The following is a 23545-nucleotide window of genomic DNA, read 5'->3' on the forward strand; positions in this document are numbered from 1 at the left end:
ATGGAAATACCTGAAAAAAACGACTCTGTAGAGTTTGGTTGACATAGCTATAATAGTTTCCGAGATATGTACAAAAAACTTAGTAGGGGGCGGGGCCACGCCCACTTTTCCAAAAAAAATACTTCCAAATATGTCCCTCCCTAATGCGATTTTGTACCAAATCACTTTAATAATTTATGGCTTAGTTATGACACTTTATAGGTTTTCGGTTTCCGCCATTTTGTGGGCGTGGCAGTGGGCCGATTTTGCCCATCTTCGAACTTAACCTTCTTATGGAGCCAAGGAATACTTGTACCAAGTTTCATTATGATATCTCAATTTTTACTCAAGTTACAGCTTGCACGGACGGACGGACAGGACAGACGGACGGACGGACGGACAGACGGACAGACGGACAGACGGACGGACGGACGGACAGACATCCGGATTTCGACTCTACTCGTCACCCTGATTACTTTGGTATATATAACCCTATATCTGACTCTTTTAGTTTTAGGACTTACAAACAACCGTTATGTGAACAAAACTATAATACTCTCGTTAGCAACATTGTTGCGAGAGTATAAAAATACACCAGTCTCGATATGCTGAAGAATGCCATTGTCCGTGAGTGGGCCAAAATACCGGCAAGTCACATTCGGGTAGCTTGCGGTTCGTTTTTTGACCGTCTCAAGGCCATAGTTAAGGCAAAAGGTGGTCATATCGAGCGAAAGCGAATGATTATTTTCACACATTTTGTACTTTAAAATAAATAAAAATAATTTTCCAAACCAAATTTATAGCTTTTTTAATTGGTTACACTTCGAGTGCCCTGTACAAAATATTGATAGATTCTTTGCCTGATAAAAATTATTTTTCTCGTTGGACAATTTTCATGATCAATTATTTGAATTCACAGCCGTCATAATGATTGTAGTTAGGAAAATTTTCTCAACGCAACACCAAAACAAACAAAGGCAAAGGCTGTAAAAATTATATAATTTATGGATACCTCAAGGGAAATGGATGGAAAATTAAAGACACAAATTGAATTTTAATTTTTAAATTAATGTAAGTCATAATTTGACTTGAATTTTTAATCCAAAATGTTAGTTATTACAAATTGAAAATTTAATCTTCGTAAAAAATTTTTAATTAAAATATTTTTACCCTTGGTCCCAAGCAAAAACGAACTTTTATTATAAGTCTAAGCGCGATATTGCTGCTGCCTCTATACAAAACTTTGTTGTTGTAACATTAGATATGAAACTTTGAAATAAAATCCTCATAGTTATGCAAACAACAACTCGCTTTCAAATGCTGACTCAATGCAACAATAATAATAATAAACCACTTTGCAAACAAATGTGCGGGCGAAAGTTTCGGACAACTATTTATGAGATCATACTTGCTGTCTTTCGTATACATAAAATGTATGTATGTGTGTGTGGGTTAATTACAACTTCTACACATAACATATATACACAGTTAAATGGAAGCAAATATTCTAAATAATAAAAAGAACCACAGCAACCCAACTAAACTCCATTAAAACATGTAAATAGCCACACACACACATGGACGATTTGCTGGCGACCAGCAGACAAGGCAAACAACTAACCAGCATAACTGTTTTTTAATCTCACCACCGATCATTACCGTTTGTGGGCACAATAAAATCAAAAGGCAGCAAAATAAAAACTTCCAATGCAACATTTGTTGACATAACACCACGAACCACACACACACACACACACATGCAACGGCAGGTGTACAATCACACCTCGAAGTTTTCAGGCGTTTGTGTTTGATGTCGGTAAAATGCTAAATCCACAGAAAAACTATTATGCACATCTGCTCACACACACACACATGCATGCATGCATGGTATTTGTGTTAGTGTGTAAGTGGGCGTGTTTGTGAAGCGAGTTGTTAAGTAAACTCATTACTTATGTAAACAGGGAATAGTTGGCAGTGATAAAACTTTTTGAAACTATTTGAAAAGTAACGAAATAATTGAAAATTCGCTTAAGCATGCAGCTGATGCTCCTTGCCCCCATACCCTTCTAAACGCCCACAGCCGTCTGTAAGCGTGTGTGTGTGCGATGGTGTGTGTGTCGGCGTGTAAACAATTACAATTTCTGCTCATTTCATGCGCTTCACCCGCCACCCCGGCAGCCCTTTACTTTCACTTTCGCTTTCTTCGCTACAGTGTGGCAACAATGTGGCAATAAGGCGTTGCGCTGCAGTGTGTGTGTCGATGTGTGCGGGTGTGTGAGTGTGTTTGGATAGCTGGTTTGTGGGAGGCGGACTTCTGTTTACAATACTAATACATGCAAACAAGCAAGTTACAAGCTCAGCAAAGCAAATAGAAAAGTGATTAGTGGGTATTAGCGAGGAATTATATATAAAAGGATTTCGCCTCAACGCATCACAAACAAATACACATATTATATGCATTCAGCATAATATTTGCAATGAAGATGGAAATTTTCGTTTTAGGCGGATTTATGATTGACTGGTTACAAACTGGACTGCGTTCGCGTGAATTTTGAACTCAAACGCGTTTTAGAATTTCGGAAAATATTTTTGAATTAAGGAATATTAAAAAAAATTACAGTTATTTAATGAAAAAAGTATAGATAAAAGACAAAAAATTATTGGTTTTGCTTGATTCATAAGCAGTTCACCAGATTTTTGTTTTGCTTCAATCTATAACATATGTTATAGGCGTATAAAGGTACCGCTAGGTAGCCTTAGAGTTGAATTATGCACAAAATTCATATATTTTGTCACTCAAAATTGCCAAAATATATATACATACATAAATACTTATTAAAGTTATAAATCAAGTTTCTTAAAAACAATGAAGAAACTCACTTGTGTCTATAAAACCTATATTTTTCCTCTACAGGTGACTGCTATATACTCCCACGTAGTTTATATGTCAGTATATAATATTGTTTGCCTTATGGAAAAACACATATGCATAATCAATTATTAATTTGCATTTTTATATGTTTTTGATGCAGTGAAAAAGGAGTTACATATCTACTTATACACTCTGTTTCAATAGATTAGCTATAGTTGATAGACATATGCCTTCAAAAAGTGGGTGGAAAATATTGAAATTATCACCTGCAAACGAATTTATTTTTATGCATTTTTTTCTAAAATTAATGCAATAATTTTTCTTTTATAAAAGTGATTAATATAATAGGGGTATACATTAGGGTGGGTAAAAAAAACTAATATTTCTTCTCGCTCGATATTATAAAAATAGGTTCTTGGACACCTCATCGCCTAACATTTTTCTATTTTTTTTTTTATAATCGAATAGAAAAACGCATATCTCATATCCAACTAACTACTTGAAAAGATAACTCGTTACTTAGATCTTGTAGGAAGTTGAATGCTCTACAAACTGGTCTCTTATAATTTCGTAAAACTATGGGCAAAAAATAGTAAGACTTTTTAGGAACAGTGAAAACATTTTAAAAGATCATTTGCGCCTAAGAAAAGTAAAAGCACGATTGGTTCCAAAATCACCCAATTTTTTCGAAAAACAGCGTCACGTTAACGTCTGTGAAACATTGCTTTTCGACTACCAGAATGTCATGAAACGTATTATTACTGGTGATGAGCCTTGGATCTATGCTTACTATCCAGAAACAGACAGTCAATAGGCCGAATATAGTGGCAAAGATGAGCTGAAGCCGAAAAAAACACTTCAACGCAAGTCAAAAATCAAGGTTATATTGACAATTTTCTTCGATTATCGAAGTGTGGTGCACTCCAAATACTTTCCGACCATCCAAAGTGTCATTGTGTCGTTTGCAGGAAGCTATTCGTAAAAGGAGGTTGAAATTATGGACCGACAGCTCTTGGTTTTTACGCTACGATAATGCACCGTATTCCGTATCAAATAACCGCTCCGTGGGAACCGTCAATTTAAGGCATTAAATTGAAGGTTATTCCAGAAATTGATTTTAACAACTGTTTGGAGAATTGAAAAATACGTTGGCACAATTGTATTGGGGCCAAGGGGAATTTTGAGGGAGACGCATAAATTTTTAAGAATTTTAAAATTATGGATAAGTCTTATTATTTTTTGCACATGGTCATAACTCAACAGAAAAATCATTTAAATTGCAAAACCCTCAGTTTCGTTGAAAATTTTTTGCTCACGTTAACTTCGATTTCACTGAAGCTAAAATACGCTTTTCATACAAAAACTTGATTTTTAATGATCAGTTCGTATGGCTTTAGCTCTGCTTCAAAATCGATGGTTCCGTCACATGAGCCGTTTCTCTGGAGAAAAAGCCTATAGAATATTTTTTATCTCCAATGTTTCCAATTGTGAGTTACAAACTTCACTGCAAAATAATTTGTTATTGCGCCAGTGACTTTAAAAATCAAAAATCATTATATATACTACATCTCTTACTCTTTTGAACTGCAGTGTATCTACAACAACTAAATGAATTGATTATTGTGCGTATAGTAGAGTAAAATATACATATATACTTATATTTGCGAATTGTGCTTAATGTCGATATTAAATAATAAATGAGTAGCGGGCTAATTAAAATTTTCAATTAGCAGAATTTTAAATGAATTCTTTACTTTATTTGTTTATTTATTTTTTATGTACGCTACGTGGGCTTTCAAAGTAATTATCGAAGTTTTTTGGTTGCGCTATATTCATAAAGGACTATAATAGATGTCGAAAGTCATGCAAAATCAACCGAAAAGGTTGAAAGTTTGACGAAAATTTAACAAAATAAATTATAAAATTATGATTTGTGCTCTCATGAGAATAGACAAATGGATAATATAGTATCAATCGATTTTTGGAAGAGGACATCTTAAACTACAGATTTTCTTAGTTTGTGGATAATTGCACAATAATAGCTTCATTGTGGACCCAGAGGGGCTGTCTTTGCCGAAGCCGAAGGTTTTTAATAAAATAATATATTTCCGCAATAAGATGAAGTCAAGCAGAAGTTCTACTCTCAATCTTAGTATAGCCCATATCTACATTACCTGAATCCTCGAATATCAAAAAACTTTCATTAACGAAAAAGCTTTTAGGCAGACCTTATTTGTACAGCTGTTTACTGCGAATTGGGTTCAGTCAATTTTTAGCGAATCTCTGAAGAAACTAACGCTTATGACACATTGTAAGAAGGAGAGAATAAACATTTGTGTTTTTTCTTTGAACTATCAACATGGAGATGAATATAAAGGTGAAAAGAGAGGATATGAGAGATAGAAATAAAGAGGAACATACAATACTCAATACTTTGGACAACTTCGAGCTAATAATCTAGTACTTAAATCCTTCTTTGGCTCCGTTGAATACTTACTTGCATTCATGGATGGAAGTGAACTTAATATAAGTCACTATATGGTACGTACTATTGCAATTCATAACTAGGTTAGGTGAGTTTAGGTAGAGTGAATGTCTTACGTCGCAACTAGGCCTTTAGGAGGCCCATTGTTATACCATCAGGACTAGCATTATATTATTCCTTATTTATTTTAATGGTCGGCATGTGCGGCGCATGTACCATTCTTGCCACGTTTGCCTGCTTATTAAGCAAGCCAGGGATTGTTTCCACCGTGACACAGCTATATCTATAACATGTTTGTCGATTAAATATCTACAAGTCTAAATGTAGAGTGGTGCCTATTCTGGCTAGTTCATCTGCTTCACAGTTTCCAGGGATATCACTATCTCCTGGAACCCATTGTAAGTTGATCGTACAGTAGGATACTAGATCCACTAAGAGATCAAGATCCTCGACTATCTTAGAAGAGACTCTTTGAGCCTAAGTGATCTGAAAGCCGCTTGACTATCTATATATATGAAAGTATTCTTTGTTGTGAGCACACTCCTTGACAGAACAAGAAGCACTTATTGCTGTGATCTCCGCGTGGAAGACAAGGCGATTTTGGTATTTAGCTTTGTTGAGAACACTCCACATTCCACTTTGTTTATTTTGGAACCATCTGTGTAGATGCATACTCCTGTCCACCTTGTCTCTTCCCCACTCTTCTCTTGAAGGGAAAGCAATATTGGGGAACGCATTTAAAATTTTCATGGTAAAAAAATGACTTTCTTGTGAAAGGTAATTTTTTCATGCAGAAATATTAAAGCATAACAGGGAAGATTCCCTCAGTTTTAGAACTGATTTCGCTTCCATTTGCAGTTAGTGTAGAATTGCGATTAGTGCCTGACTTGGCGTTGTTCTGAGGGCTCCACTGATAGAGGTAATGGCTGTTCTTTGCATACTTTCCATACGTTTTACCGCGAATTTTGTCGCCGTTATTGCCCATGATGCCAATAAGTCGTAAGTTATAGTTGACCGTACAACTGCTAAGGCTAACTTGCCTTATCTCCTATTACTAGCCTGGCACCATTTAGAATTGGCTTCAAAATTTCTGCAATATTGTGTTTCCTGGTGAACATACCAGCTCCTTTCCCATCAATTAATATCATTTAGAATTGTCCGCATAAGGTTTGCGGAGGTATTCAGGAACTTAGCTCTAACCGAAACTGCCACATAGTCAGCATATGCTTTTCCAGTTCCACTAACATTTTCTTCATTATTGCGATGCAGAAAAGTGGAGATATCACGCCTTCTCGAGGCCTATGAGAGGCTCAGAAATGCCCAAATCTTTAATATCCAGACATTTTTCAATCTCTGCCACGACTGTGGATTTATTTATAATTAAAAATGACTAATTTTAAATTGGCAACATGAGTTTTATAACGGTTTTTTTAGACATCTGATTTTCAGTACTTTTTTCGGAGTTTGTCAAACAGACGCTTTGCATTTATTATACGCTGTCCCACCTATCTAGAAAAAATGTGCCTGCCTTCCTAAAAATATATTTAAAATTCGCAATACTTTTGTTCAAAATCATGCCTTTGTATGAAAAACCTTTTTATCTGGCAAGTTATCTCTGCGAAATTTGAGCCATTATCCAAGCCAACGCTTAAATATCCGATTAATGTTTTAGATCGAGCCAATATAGCAAATATCCACCATGAAAACCGAAGTTAACGTTTTTCCTATTATTTTCTCTTTTTATGTCCTCTTAATATGTATTTTTTGTAACTTCCAATAACCTTCTAATAGTAGGAATATTAACTACAATCTCACTACCCATACACTTCAAAGCAACTAGACCAAACTATCGCAATAATTTTGAGCCACTTATTTGAGTTTCCAAACAAAATAATTTATTGCCCATAATTTGGTAATTTTTGCTGCTCATTAATTTAGAATGGTAACAACCATCGTTGGTCAGCATATTACAATTATATTCATAATTGGCTAACAATATGCTTTCAATTAGCATCGTGTACTTTAAGCCAAATCACCTTAAAAAGAAATCCGTTACAACGCTGAATGCTATTATAGCATACAAGTAATTGTATTTTTAATGTGAAGAGGAGAATTGTAATGTAAGGGAATAGAGTAAACTCTAGACTGGCGTTGGATGTAGACGAAAATCCCGAAATAAAATTAAAACATGTCACTGTTGTCCATAATTTTCTTTATTCTACAGTTACAGCTAATATTAAGGCCATTCTAGCATCACTTTTGTGAAGAAAAATTAGGATTTTGCCAGTCTCTAATAATTTATGTAGCTGGAGATAGGACGACGAGGCGGATTTTGAACGACTCTTGAATAGGCTCAAGGTTTACCATTTCTATTAATGAAATAATGTTAAATATGTACAACGCTAATGTACATAAAGCCACATTGTGGATTGTTCAAATCCAGTACTATTCCTTCCACCTTTTTAAAATCACTCAAATTCGCAATTTTTAGGTTATAATTTTTGTTTATCATTTCTTATGTCACATGCTTTATTATGACAAGTAAATTCAGTCAATCCCGTCACAAATAAATTTTACTTTGTACATCTCTATAAAAACATTCAACAGTTTGTCCATACAAACAAGGCGCATCTGCAGCGCTCACTGTGACGTTACGTATACGCCATGTCGGCAGCGTTGTTTTGGTACAAATGTGCGAAAATTACCGACAACCAGCAAAATCCTTTGCTCGGCGTTGCGCCTCAGCACACAAATTGCAATTTAACACAATAACAATTTTCGGGCCAACAGACACACAACGGACGTACAGACGGACGGACGGACAGTGAATATTTGGACCGCTGCATTTGTGCGATGGTGTAGTCACCCAGCCACCAATACCATGCACCAGTACAATAGATTGTGTTGGTAAGCCGCCTGCTAGCTCGGTTGGCTTTCGCATTGTTGTCGCTGTTGTTTTTGTAGCAAAGTTTGGTAACAACTTTTCGAGTTAAGATTTATTACCATCGCTCCTTTTGCCATCTGTTAGCTGCTGGCTGCACGAAATTCGTAAATTGCGCACTTGTGTGCTTGTATATATATGTGTGTGTGTGTGTATGCGGACTGGCAACTGTTGCGCTTTTATGGCTGCGACGAGCGAGTGCAACATTGAGGATGGCGCACAATGAAATGAACTCGCCATGCAACTCTTTGTGTCCGTGTGTCTGTGTGCACGAACAAGTGTCTATTAAGCACTTGTTAGCGTTGCTGGTGTTGTTGCAGTGCTTTGTTTCGGGATTTTAGCCAGCATTTTGTTACAATTTGAATAGACTGCATTGTTGGGTACTTAGGCATTGAATTTATTTAACTAACAGCGGAAGACGGAAGACAAGTGCCGCAAGCGTAGCTTTTAAAATGGTTAGTTTTTCCTGTGTTAAATGTGTGTATGTGTATGTATATGAGTGCGAATATATCCTAATATTCAAGGCATGTAAGTAATGTAAGGAAAGGGAAGAGATATATTTATTGTGTTTTAATTGCGTTAACTAAATATTCTACCGGAAAGATACAAATGACTCGAAATGCATGCTTTCCACTATTTTGTGTATGTGTATGTAAAATATTATTTTAACAAGCACATTGTTTGTTTTACTTTCATAGTCATGCGATTTGATATGTGGCAATATATTTAGGTGTATTTTGGTGTTTTTAAGAAATTCAAACTGTTGTTAAAATAACATAGATGGTGTTTATGGGTAGAGAAAGCAAAAAATTCATTCCGTGAAATCAAGTCATGAGATAATACAAAAAAACTACGATTAATAACCATATTAATTTGACCCTCTACCCGCCTAAATACAGTCTAAATATAATATTATGACATACCGTGGACTGACATTTCATATTCAACCTGTTATATACATATATACATATAGTAGGTAGAAAAAGTAAGTTAGCAAAGTAAAATATAATCAGCGAAGTGATTAAAATTTTAAAGTTTACATTTTTCAAACTAAAATTTTTTATTGAGACCATTTTTTAAAGTATCTAATGAAAGTAATTTTAAATCAATAAATAAGTTAGTTGCTTTTATAAAAGGTAAACATAAACACATACAGTAAGTTGCATGTAAAAAAATTGGTTATCAAATTATTTAATATCCAATTTCGTGTAGCTAGTTGACCCAATCGTTGTTGCATGGAGTGGAAAAACTTCAAACACTCATTTTGAGGAAAATTATTCCCAATGTTATAGAAGCAGTCCTTCAAATCAGCCAGGTTTCGGGGTTTCTCTTCCGCTATACGCATCTTAAGGATTGCCCAAGCATTTTCAATTGGTGACAAGTCAGGGTTTTGAGGAGGCCATTTCAATACACTAACATTTCAATACACTATCATTTCAATTTTTTAGATATTCTGTGATGACTTTTGCAGTGTGAATGGGCGCGTTGTCCTATTGAAGAAGCAAATCCGGTCCCACTAGTCGCTGACCCTCGGGGATGGCGTGCTCCTTTAAAATATTTAAATAAATTAAAGAAGTAAGTTTTGCTTCCAGGACGACAATATTGTCAGGGCCATTGGCAGATAAGCATTTCCAAACCATTTAGCCCTTTTCCACCAACTTAACTGTGGGTAGCGTGCACTTGTATGATAGTTCTTGTTCGGGTGAGCGCGAGGGAGTAACGAAGAGAGTTTTTTGCAACGCTGCCGTGAATATTGGCTTGGCGCAATCTATTACACACAGTGTGCACAGAGGGCGCTTTCTTGCCTTCTTTTATAACCTGTGCACGAACTTTTGGAAGTGATTTGAAGGTATCAGAATTGGAAACATCCAACATGCTTATCAACTCTTTTCGTTATAATTTTTGGGCGCCATTGTCTCTTCTTCCTGATGACTCGATGCTCATTGTTGCAACCGGCAATAACTTCCCTGGCTTTTATTACATTTTTCAGCAATATAACGCACCCCATTCGTTAATTGTTTAAAATTCACCATTTTTAGAATTTTTTTAATTCACTGTAAAAAATCGCCTCAATATTTCGAAAAATTAAATTAGCTTTACTTACCAATTCAATTTCAAAATGCTTTGTAATTTATTTTCGTGTTTTAATCTGAAAACCACTAATTACTGCACTTGATAACTTACTTTCTCCACGCTTTGTCACTGAGTATTTTTATAGAATGCCACGATAATTTCTTACCAGACGCGGTACTTTGATAACGGACATATGGCTAATCTAAGAAATTATTCAAGTTTTTATTTTTAGTAAAACTCAAGATCATACTTCAGCAAGACTTGTGGTTTTCAAGAAGAAGTAATCACTTACAATTTAATGTTCTGGGCAAGAATTTAGCTTTACGAAAAAGATAAAGGTATACATTCTGTTTTAAACATGATTTCGTGCATGTGACCACCGCGTCTCGAATAAATTCCAGCCGAGAGGGATGATTTTCAACCACTTTTTACAGTAACTGGGGAATATGGCAGCAATAATACACCGAATACTTTCTTCCAAGGCAACAATCGCCTAGAGCTTCAGGTGTTAAATCGTACGATCTTGTAGGCCACGCCATAGCCGCACAAAGTCAAATAATGCGCGCACCAAAAGTTTTGTTCTATACATACGAATATAAGTGGTAAAACAAGGTTAAAATGGTCCAAGAAGTCATTAAAGACGAACTGCGCTCTGGACGTTTTGTGTCTCAAATGCATCAAGTCTCGAGTGATGTCGCAATCGCTTAAATGCACCATGTCATACTGTATTGGTTCTTCACGGCATTTTTTCCAAAAACTTAACTTTATCTAGTCGCAACTACCTTATTCGCCTGATTTGGCTCCGTACGATTTTTGGCTACTATACCAGAAAAATGCTACTAGCGATTATTACGAGGATTGAAAAAACATTGACAAAAATGCAATTTATCAGATCAGATTTACTTTGAAGGGTTCAAAAGATATATGATGAATAGCTATACACTTTCTTAAGAAATGCAAAATTCACGACACGTTTTTAAATATCCTAAACAACATTTTTGCAACTTGTAGTTACCTTCCACAATAATCCACGAAAAATTTCATAAAGATGTCTCGTCAAATAATCAAGGAAAATTTTTTTTACAAAATAAAGGTTTAAAAAATCCAAAATGCTCCCAAAAAAGGGGTACTTACATTTTTTCCATCCGCTATTATGTATTATTTTTGTATGCCACTATAATGTCCAGAAGATAGTCAATTTCTGCAAAAGAGAATTAAGAAAACATAAAAATACATAATCAAGTAGGATTTACTATTTTACTAAATTGGCTAAGTAAATATATTGAAAAATTCCGATGATATTACGATATTACAATTTAAATATGTGAATATGAGAAATATTTTAAACAGTTAAATTTTTTATAATTTCAACACTGTTATTTACACCAGTACGACTACATAGCTGGGATCTCTCTTATTATGTCAGATCCTCCTATTATATCAGATATGTAATCGTAGACACTAGTTTACTGAAAATAAATACCTACATATATATCCAGAGCTTGGATTAGGTTTCAGCAAAATGAGTGCTTTTTTTGGATCTGTTTGATTATTATCAGCTTAATGCCAAACAAATGAGTAAATTAGGATTGGAAGCGATAACAATTGAAAAAAATGTCAAATACATTGCTTACAAAGAGATCAAAAACTGTAGTAAATACTGCGAAATAACAATGTGTTTCTTTACGTAGACACTTATGTAAGCCCTAAACGGCAGACCACACACGAGTTTGGCTTTTGTTACAGAAATACCATTAGTTCATTTAAATGCCTTTCAATGAAAAATTGTCCGCAAATTGGTAAATCAATTGATTTAAATTTTTTTGGACACAACTAGGCATTGAAAACAAAGGCAAATAAGTGAACTAAATGGCAAACAGCGTGACCGTTAATTCAAATATGCTCTTTGTCACTTCTGAATGGCGACCGCAGCAAATAAAACAATTTATTTTTTACAATTTTTGTATTGACTAGAAAAATAACAAGTAAGGAAGGGCTAAGTTCGGGTGTCACCGAACATTTTATACTCTCGCATGATAAAGTGATAATCGAGATTTCATTATACGTCATTTATATATTTTTCAAATACCGTATTTGTGGAAAGTTACAGAGAAGGCTTCAGATGGAATTCAAAATAGCTTTGTATTGGAAGAAGGCGTGGTTGTGAACCGATTTCACCCACATTTCGTACATGTCATCAGGGGGTTAAGAAAATATTATATACCGAATTTCATTGAAATCGGTGAAGTAGTTCCTGAGATATGGTTTTTGGTCCATAAGTGGGCGACGCCACGCCCATTTTCAATTTAAAAAAAAAGCCTGGGTGCAGCTTCCTTCTGCCATTTCTTCCGTAAAATTTAGTGTTTCTGACGTTTTCTGTTAGTCGGTTAACGCACTTTTAGTGATTTTCAACATAACCTTTTTATGGAAGGTGGGCGTGGTTATTATCCGATCCACCAAGATCATGCGATTTAACGCCTTTAGACTATTTTTTGTGGGGCTACGTCAAGTCTAAAGTCTACAGAAATAAGCCAGCAACTATTCCAGCTTTGGAAGACAACATTTCCGAAGAAATTCGGGCTATTCCGGCCGAAATGCTCGAAAAAGTTGCCCAAAATTGGACTTTCCGAATGGACCACCTAAGACGCAGCCGCGGTCAACATTTAAATGAAATTATCTTCAAAAAGTAAATGTCATGAACCAATCTAACGTTTCAAATAAAGAACCGATGAGATTTTGCAAATTTTATGCGTTTTTTTTTTAAAAAAGTTATCAAGCTCTTAAAAAATCACCCGATATAATGCTCTCCTTAGCAACTTTGTTGCGAGAGTATAAAAAGATTATTGTTTGATTATTTACCACATATATCAAAATAAATAATATATAGGGGTATGTGTAGAGTGTATATGTATATGTATTGATATTGGCACATATTTAAGGGAAAATAGTTTTTTCATATCATCATACCACAAAGTATATAATATGTATATCGCCATTATTTTAATTGAATATTGATTGGAAATTATTTATATTTAAATGATAAATGTGAAGAATATTTTTGCTAACGTTTCTTTGCCATTCGATATACATTTTATAATACATACATCGAAATCTTCTCTGGCCGCTTCAGGTCTTACTGAAAGGAACTAGGATTTAAGGAGAACCATTCATCTACTAAAATCTATAAAAATTGGTTAATATTCAGAATATCTAACAGCTACACTTTTAAAGATGACGTAAAAAAAAAAAAAAATGGTAAATATTTTCTTCTTCTTATTCTTCATTGGCATAAACACCGCTTGCGAGGTTATAGCCGAGTTTACAACAACGCGCCACTCGCTCTTCCTTTTCGATATTTGGCGACAATTGGAGATTCCAAGTGTAGCCAGATCCCTTTTTCCTGTGCTTTTAAACGAAGTAGAGTTGCTTCTCTTCCTATGCATCCCCCGAATCTCAGAGCTGGAGTACTTCCTCCATTCGGACGACATGACCTAGCCAGAGTAGCCGCCGTCTCTTAATTCGCCGAACTATGTCAATGACGTCGTATATCTTGTACATATCATCGCTCCACCGAATGCGATATTCGCAGTTGCCATAAATCTTCCCCAAAACCTTTCTTTCGAACACTTCTTAGGACGATTTATCAGATGATGTCATTGTCCATGCCTCCGCACCATATAACAGGACGGGAATGTTTGCTTGTTTTGAATTTACATATATTCTATCTTTGGAAATTTACCGACTTTTGAAAGTTTTCTTTAAACAATCTCGACAAAATTTCATATACATATTTGCAATTCAAACTTTCAGCTAAACTTTTCCTTTGAGTTAATGCTTTATATGTATATGTGAATTACAAAAAGTAAATATTGAAAGTACATATGTATATTTGAAAATATCATTTGAAAATTTGAAGCTTATCCAGCAAATAGTTCTGGTTATGAGAGTATTTGTAGAGCTGTCTTCGAGCGTTTAAATCGCCCTCCAAAGCTCTAACCGCATTTTTCTCAAACCGCTGAGTCAGTGAGGAAAACTGTTTTAAACGTCTGAACCGATCAACTTGAAATTTTCAACAGAACTCTAATATATATTTAACAGGTTATTTTCGAAAAAAAACAACAGTTTGCTCAATAACCAGTTTTATGCTACTCTGATGTATAAAAATTCTGGATAAAACTTGACTTTTTCTATTGTAATAATGAATTTTTTTTGGTTTTTGGATTTAAGAAAATCTTAAACAGACAAATCTTCCATCCGCCAGACACCTAATTTCGCCATATGTAGAAACTACTACAATGGTCATTTACCAGAATGTTTTATTAAAACTGTATTCATATTAGCAGTTTCGATTCATTAAACTTAAGAGAGCAGCGAATCGAACAAACTATAGCAGCTGTTCAAATAAACTGGCAGCTTCTGTTCAAGTTTTATAACACTCAGAAAGAAGCGTAATGCTTTATAGGGTCACTAATAAATTATATGATGTCAAGCTGTTTGTCGCATATTTGCGAACTAGTCTCTCAGTTTTTTAAGGTATCGATCTGAAACTTTTACAGTTCCTTATCGGACATGGATACCGGATCACTAATGGTTAAAAAAATGGTTGCTGACTAGTCACATCAAAGTATTGAGTGCTCCAAAACGCAGTTGTTTCAGTAGATGTGTGAGAGCTCACAAGGTCATGGTGAATAGTATCCCGTCAGACAACTAACAAGCAAATGGTCAGAATTCACCGTTGTTGTTCTAGTGGTATGGTAGCGTCACGTCTTGTTTTTCAAAGACGTGTATACAACCACTACCATTTTATATTTTCTCTCGACCAATAGATAGATTTATAAATAATATATATTATGTGTTTATAAATATTAGAATATTTTAAGTTACTGTAAACAACTACAAAATTTCAAACTTTGCCATACTGTTGTGAGTTGTCAGTTGCCAGTTTGCAATACCAGGATTACCAAATTCCGAAATATTAAAGGCAACCTACGTAGCTTCGGAATTTTACCTACCTCTCATTGGCCGTTGTCAGCTTCCGGCTTTTTTATATCAAAGACTCGCCTCCTTTGCTCTCAGAATCTTCCGACTCTCTTAGATAAAACTGGGTTTAAAGTTCTTTTCTACGAACTTTGGAAGTTTACTTGTTAAAAATTGCTCAAGGTCACTTAAATTAAATTTCTTATTCTTAATCCTACGTAATCGCATGTACAATTCCATATATGTAGTTGTTAAATAGAGTTTAATTAGCACGTATGCCAAGTAATCAGTAGAAATAAATGGGTCATTTGACCATATTTATTTTGTTCTACACCTTCATCCAGATATTTACGGCCAAAAATACATGAGTTGTAGTTGTGTTTCCATTCGTAAGTCGCATATTAAAATTTGCTACGTTCAATGAATAATTATAAGCGATATATCCGCTTACTGAGTACGCAATTAACATGCGCCGATTAGCGGCGATTAAACGGCACGCTTGCCACCAGCTCCACCGGTTCACGTAATTTTCCGCTTAAGCAGCTCTGGCGAGAGCCAATCAAGCGTGTTTGCTTCCCAACGATTTGTTGTGCAAAGCCGCTTAAGTTGAAACTATCGACTGCATTAGCAAAATGCTTCCTGCCCGGTGCCTCTGTACCAAATATGTTGCATGCAACGCTCAACCGCACCCACGCTTCAGGGATATTTGTGTATGCTTGTTATGGCTTTAGCCGGTGCTCGGACAGCAACAAGCAGCAATCATGGAGACATCCGCCCACCAACGCAAATTACACGGACACGAGCGCTCTAAGCTCCATCAACCTAATCGGTGGCGGCGACCACTCGCCACCACACTGCAACTCGTACATGGTGAGTGTCTTTGAGCTCGCCGCTGCAAAGGCTGCTGCCGGCGTCGCTAATGTATTGTCATAGCCGCCGCATAACCACAGCGCGACCACAGCGCCCACTGATTGACAATCATCGAAGTTATCATTGCTATTTAGTTATGGGAGCCCAATGCGGCAGCTAAAATTGCCACACACACACAAATACATATATAAACACTTGTGCTCGTGTTGCTGTTTGATATTGCGGTCGTTGTGGTTGTTTTTGTAGTTGTTGTCGAACGCTCAAATCTATTGGCAAATGTTTGGCGCAATCTTTGCTTTGGCGCTAATTAATTAAATTCATTCAAATTAGCGTCTCAATGCGATTCATGCTACAGCCAACCTTGCCTCCGCCATGCTAGCAGCAGGCACAGTGATCAAAAATAGCTTTTCGGTAAGATACTTGGAAAAACATTTACCCAGAATACGCCGAAGCTATAATACCCTTCACAAATAAAAAAGTTTCTTTACCAGTATTAAATTCCGATCGTTCACTTTGTATGGCAGCTATAAGCTATAATGGTCCGATATCGGCGATCCTTACAAATGAGAAGCTGCTAGAGTATAGAAGGACGTGAGCAAAATTTCAGATCGATACCTCAAAATTTAAAGACTCGTTCGCGTTTTTGCAGAGAGACGAACACAACTAAATCGACTCAGCTCGTCATTCTGAACATTTAACGGGTGATCCAAGTAGAGGTCTTTTTTCAATAGCCTTTTTTGACAAATCACGATTGAGCCGTAGCCGAGAGTGTATACGAAGACCTTGGAGAGTCGATTCAGTGCCGTTCGCAGTAACGCGGACTGACGTATGGAAAGACTTTTACGTCGCGATCTAAAATTTAAAGCGTACAAAATACAGCTTGTGCAAGCACTGAAGCCTCTCGACCTTTCCAGGCAACATCCTTCGTTCAATGGGCTCTTGAAAAGTTATAAGATCCGACGTTTTCGAGTCAAATTTTGTACAGCGACGAGGTCCATTTCTGATTCAATGGATACGTAAACAAGCAAAATTGCCGCACTTGACGCGAAGAGCTACCTGGGAGATTCAATAGCTGCCATTTCATCCAGAAAAAAAACTGTTTGGTGTGGCTTGTGGGCTGATGGTATCATCGGTCCATATTTCTTCAAAAAGTATGCCGGTGAGAACAAAACCGTCAATTGCGACCATTATCGGGCTATGATAACCGATTATTTGATGCCTGAAATTGAATCTCGTGATCTCGGCAACATTGGTTTCAAAACTTCCCATATATCGCATCAATCAATGGATCTATTGAGAGAATACTTCGGTGAGAAGATAATTTAAAATTTTAACGCAGTCGATAGGCCACCAAGATCGTGTGATATCATGCCGTTAGACATTCTTTTGTGTGGATATACAAAGTCTAAAGTCTATGCGGACAACACTGCTTCGATTCAGGCCTTGGAGCAAAACATCACGCGTGACATTCGCCAGTTACCAGTCGAAATGCTCGAACGAGTAATCGAAAATTGGACTCAATGAATGGCCCTCCTGAGACGTAGCCACGGCCAACATTTGAAAGTGATATTCTACAAAAAAAAATCAATGCCAGAGAATATACTTTCGAATGATAATAAACATTCTCCATTAAACTTGAAGTTTCTGTGATTTTTCTTCAAAAGAGTAGAGTACCTCGGAATGGATGACCCTTTATAATTCACATGAGTTATCTACATCGTTTGGCGAATCGAACATTTATATTATATTAAGATATATTAAGACAATTTTTTAACATTTTAGATCACTTATAGACTTACATTTACACACTGTAAGCCCGCCGTATTTTCAGCGTCTTACTTTTAGTGGACTGCGAGCAAAAGAAAACACTCACCACCAGAAATGACATTACAAACAAATCACGGCGAATGGTGGCAAGAATTAATTGGCAGCAGCCAAATTGAAGGCACAAGTACAAATATTCCAAGCAAAGCAGGGACGAATTAAGCGATTTTGTATTCAGCGTTAATTTCAAGGCTAAGCATTCTGAACCGCAGCAATTGGAATGGCATTTCGCAAGAATATACACTTCGAAATTGCTCTTTAAGTATTAAATATTTTATTTGTATGTGCAACTCTTCGTAACCTTATTATTTATTTCATTTTCAAATTCATAATAATTATCAAAATAAATTATTAACATGAAGTTCTTAATTTATGCCTCTGACAAGCTATGCTGCAACTTTGAATTTGTATAATTTCGGTGATGTGCAGGCATAGCAACCGAATGTACGTTTAAGGCTTACAACCGATAAGCGTCTTAAAATCAAACAGCTCAAAAGTTAATAATTAGAAAATACAGTGAAAAAAATTCTTGTAGTAGCATGATTAGTGTGAAAATTGTTCAATACATGTTCGGTCATCTGAAGAGAACTGTGAGTTAATTATTATTCGTATAATCAAAGATTAAACGGCAAATGGTTGTTGTACAAATCCATTCAGGTAAAATTAGCCAAACACAAAACAATGAAAACAGTGAAGCTAAATAGTATACAGTTAGTTACTAAAATAAATTCAAATTAAATTTTGAGAATTAGAGAAATCAGTACGATCGATCTAAGATCACCACTTTAGTTGAAGGTTTGACTGAATACTTACTTTGAGAGTTAAATTATTATACCGCAGAAATAATAACATAGACTTGGTAATAGTATAATACTGTCCCTTAATTTGCGAATAAGCTTGTCTAGTCGAATGTCTCATAATGGCTCTAGGTGAGTTTTCAACCAAAATTATTGGCTGGTCTATGAGCTTTCTGCAATAAAAATAGTTTTAAGTTTAGTATTGCGTTAAAAGATGATAACAAATTTACTATTTGAAATTATTCTCCAGTATTTATCTTTCGCTTTCAAAGTAATCCCCACCAGATGTAATACACTTACAGCTAACGATTTTTCCAGTCCTCGAAACACTTTTCATAAGCACTTTTGTGGATGGCCTTCAGCTTCTTCAGTGAACTTTGTTTTATTTCTTAAATGGACTGAAAATGGGTCCACGGAGGGGCAATTTCAGTTTGGAGAACAAGAAAAAGTTACAGATTACAATTAATCTGGTGAATATGTTGGTTGATCGATGGTATTCATGCGCTTTTGCCTTTAAATTCTACACGTTGCGATGGTGCATTATCATCTTGTAAAATCCACGAATTGTTCTCCCACAATTTCGGCTGTTTCGACGGAGGTTCTCACGCAAACGCCTCAATACGGCCAAGTATAACTCCTTATTGACTGTCTGTTCCTTTCGGAACAAATTCATGATGCACCAAACGGCGAATATCGAAAAAAACTATGTGGTAGGTAGGTAGGTAGGAGTGAAGCCCTGTTGTATTTCGGGCTCAATTAGCACTAGCTGTGCCATTTTCATACACTAATCGTAGACCTTTTTATTATTGCTATCACGTTTCACCTTCTCTTTCAAACCATCGTGAGGTTTCAATGAAGCTACTTATGTCTGATATGCTTTTAGTCGAAATCCATTCAAGGTTTTGTGCTTGATGGATTCCAAGTGTTCTGTGCCGGATCTGTAATAGGGCTAGGCATTCACAGAGAAAGTGGAAAATTGTTTTCTTATCATGCCATATTAGTTCGCAGCCTCGACAGATGTTGTTGTAGGGCATACCCATTTTGGACGTATATTCTCCAAATGGCCAATGACCCGTTATGGTAGCAGTTAGTCTGGGGATACTTTTCCTGGACCTATTTAGTAAGTGTTAGTTCTTTTCTTGTCATATATTGACCATATCTGTATAGTTTTCTTGCATTTTGTTATATTTTTCCGTCTGTTATTTGCTAATTGTTGACATTGTATATTGAGTTCTCTCCTTATTGATCCTAGCGGGCTTGGTATTAACTCTGCCTCGGATTTGTTTAGGAAAGCTCTTGCCTTTGGCTACTCGCCTGCTTTTTCGTTGTCGAAAATGTTGCAGTGATGAAGTCTAGGTGGAGCTTGTCTTCTAGTGAGCTCAGTGCCTTCTTGCAGTTACGGCTTATGCTGAAATTAGTCATGGGCAACGACAAAGCCAGGAGAGTCGCCTGCCTATCCGTGTACATATATTGCTTGCTTTATGTATCTTCTCGTAGTTATTAAATAGAGCTTCGCAGGCCTTCTCTATGCCCAGTACTTTCGCTTGGAAGATGCTAGCCGAATTTGGTAGACGGATAGAGAGAGAAATGTCCAGATCATCGGAATATATTCTCTCTCTATCCGTCTACCGAAAACAATGAGCATCACTTAGATTGTTCAGCGACTTTGGCGTGTTTTTTTATTGGTTTCGGCTCGTTTTTTTTCCTACATTCCGATTATTTTTTGACTTGTTTGCATGCAAAACTCATAAACTCACGTCTCATCGGCAGTTATAATGTTCTCTATGAATGTAGGATAGGAATTCGCACGATCAAGCATGTCCTTTTCGAAAAAAATTCAGCTTTATGGGGGCGAGTCGAGCGTGGACCCATTTCGTACTCAAAATACCCACCAAAATCATTCGAACGGACTCACCAGAGCTATCGAGCTTTCTTGTCGTCTCTCTAAGACTTGCTTGACGATTTCCAAGCACTTTTTTTGATACTTTCATCAGTTGAAGAGGTCGTCCACAACGAGGTTTGTCTTCAACGATATATCGACGGTTTTTGAAGGCTTTGTACCACTCGTAGGCTTGTGTTGTTTTATAAAACTGAATTACCATAAACCTTTTCCGATACAAAATTTGAGGCAAATTGCCACACAATGGCATCAAGAATATTAGCGGAGCACTTAAGTTCTGTCGAAGAATAACTAGCCAACTGGAGTATAAATCTGAATGAAGAAAAGTGTAAGCATGTTACTTTTTGCTAAGACCAAAAATGTGCCCGGCAGTATAAATTTATCTTGTTATTTACCTAGGTAGAAGACTTACGTAAAGAAAACATATATTAGGTTGTCAAAAACGTCTTGCGGTATTTTCGCTAGTTGGCGCTGAAAGCGCGTAGTTCTAGGTTTATTCGTCGCATCGGGTCATGTTATACCTTTTTGGAAAGCTCATTTCACGCGCTAACACGTGTTTGATTGATTGTCGTTTCTTTTAAGTCGTTCGTGAGTTATAGCGTCGCAAACATGGAGCAAAATAAAGAGAAAATACGGGATATTTTACAGTACAACTACGATAAAGGCAGAAATGCACCTCAAGCCGCCAATAAAATTTGTGCAGTTTATGGACCCGATACAGTTTCCATTTCCACCGCACAACGATGGTTTCAACGTTTTCGTTCTGGTGTAGAGGTGGTCGAAGATGCGCCACGCTCCGGAAGGCCTGTCGTCGAAAATTGCGATAAAATCGCTGAATTGGTCGAAAGAGACCCGCATAGTAGCAGCCGTAGCATCAGTCAAGAGCTGGGCATGAGTCATCAAAAATTCATTTCAATTTCAATAAAAAAAAAATTCTATAAAAATACCGCAAGCCTTTTTTGACAAACCATTATATAGTAAAATAATTTGAATGAAGATAAGAGCTGCAAATTTAAGTTGGCATTTAAATGAAAACTCTAAACGTAGCCTAGACAACAAAGGTTCCAATCGAAAATGCTTAGAACAATCACTTGTTCGCCATGGTACATTCGTAATGAAAATATCCTTAAAGGTCTTGGTATTCCTATGGTAAAAAAAGAAGTAGAGTAGATATATATCTAAGCTCCGAGATCACCCAAACACATTGAACACATTGGCTAATGCTTTGGTACATATCTGCGATCAAACACGCCTAAAAAGAAGAAATATGCCTGCATACTAAAGAGCAACTTATCACCAAAACAGCTCAATCACTTGCTTGTCTAGTTTTAAAATAGATTTAAGATTTTATAACTTATTGTTAGGCTTTTAAAACAAAAGACAGATCCATTTAATAAAGAAATATTTAAAAGAAATTCTTTGTTTAATATTTTTATCCATTGTAAAAATCGCAACGCCCTACTGAGGTGTACCAACTTAAGCAGCTGCTGTAAGCAAACAGATCGCGCTCATATTTGCACTAAGAATAGTCCTGCAATTTCCGGGTGATTTTTTGTCACAATGTATAATGGGAATGCACAAAGAAATGTATGGAATATTTTAATTAATTTTAACAAGCAATATGTGAAAATAAGACAAGGCAGAGATTGTAGTTCAATTTCGATCATTTTCAGAAACGCTGAGGATATTCTGGGTTACTTGGGCCACTTTATTAAATTTTATATTTAAATTCAACTGGATTTAATTATTTTTTAACACTATAGGGAAGAAGAAAAGACAAAGTTGCCAGAGAGTTTGGTGGATATGCCATTTTCACGCTATAATCCGGTCAAAAATTTTGGACTTGCTGATTATGATATAGAGCTGAAAATATCGATTTGTACTATGTTTTACAAACAACCCTTAACTGAGTACTGCATTACATGTTGTAGTTTTTATAAATTTTGTTAAAGTTTTTTTTGTTTTCTCAACATAAAGTTATAAATAACCCAATCTTTACCCGCTACATTTCAAGCTACTTAATTTTATATTTATTATTCCTACAACAAACATTTCTCTCACTGCTTGGCAGTAAAATCTTTCGCTAGAATGCCAACTATGTGCACGCTACTGTGCAACACCGAAAAGCAGACGTTTATTGATGACATTATGTTTTGTGTGGAAATGAATTTTAATTATTTATGTGTGTGTGTGAGCTGAACAAAATTGTCATTGTAGCAACAACTCTGCCCACTTTGGCCCTTTCACTGACGCTGCGCACCCGCACATTTGCAAGCTGAAACACTTGTTGTTGCTGGTGCTGTTTTCTTTGTCTTTTGCTGTTGTAGTTGTTGTTGTTGTATGCATACTAGCATTAAATGTGTAATTGGTTGCTGTTTTCATGAATTTATTGCAACGGTTTACATAACTCGGTGACAAGGCAAATTGCAATAAAATACAATTAGCTTAATTGTTGTTGTTGCTGTTAGTGTTGTGTTTTTTCATATTATTTATTTAACAATTTGTTGTCGTGTTGCAATTAACTGCCGCCGCTGTTGCTGCAGCCACTGAGCCGGGCTCAAATGACGAAGTTGCAATAAATGTTGTAAAATTCAATTATTGTTCAATGACAATAACAATAACAATAACAAAAGCCAAACAAAAACTCGCAACATTGCACGAGTGCATATTCAACGCGTGTAATCCCTGGACGCTGCAGCGTTGCAACGCTTTAATGCCACATGCGACTATAGTCATATGCGTTTACAAAAGTGTGTGTGTGTGGGAGCAGAAACTCGTGTGAATTTCTAAAGGTGTATGTACTGCGTGTGTGTGCGAGTACAATGAG

At 36.1% G+C, this 23545-nt stretch overlaps 1 protein-coding gene across 1 annotated transcript in view; it reads right to left on the minus strand.

Annotated features, from left to right (window-relative positions):
• Window positions 1-23545, minus strand: part of LOC126751710 (polypyrimidine tract-binding protein 1) — a 523263-nt gene that overhangs the window by 472725 nt on the left and 26993 nt on the right. The window contains exon 3 of the mRNA XM_050462189.1: window positions 11485-11551. The gene's annotated coding sequence lies outside the window, so the exon portion shown is untranslated. The remainder of the gene's footprint in view (window positions 1-11484; window positions 11552-23545) is intronic.

The sequence above is a fragment of the Bactrocera neohumeralis genome, chromosome 2 (genome assembly GCF_024586455.1).
Source record: "Bactrocera neohumeralis isolate Rockhampton chromosome 2, APGP_CSIRO_Bneo_wtdbg2-racon-allhic-juicebox.fasta_v2, whole genome shotgun sequence".
Classification (NCBI taxonomy): Eukaryota; Metazoa; Arthropoda; class Insecta; order Diptera; family Tephritidae; genus Bactrocera; species Bactrocera neohumeralis.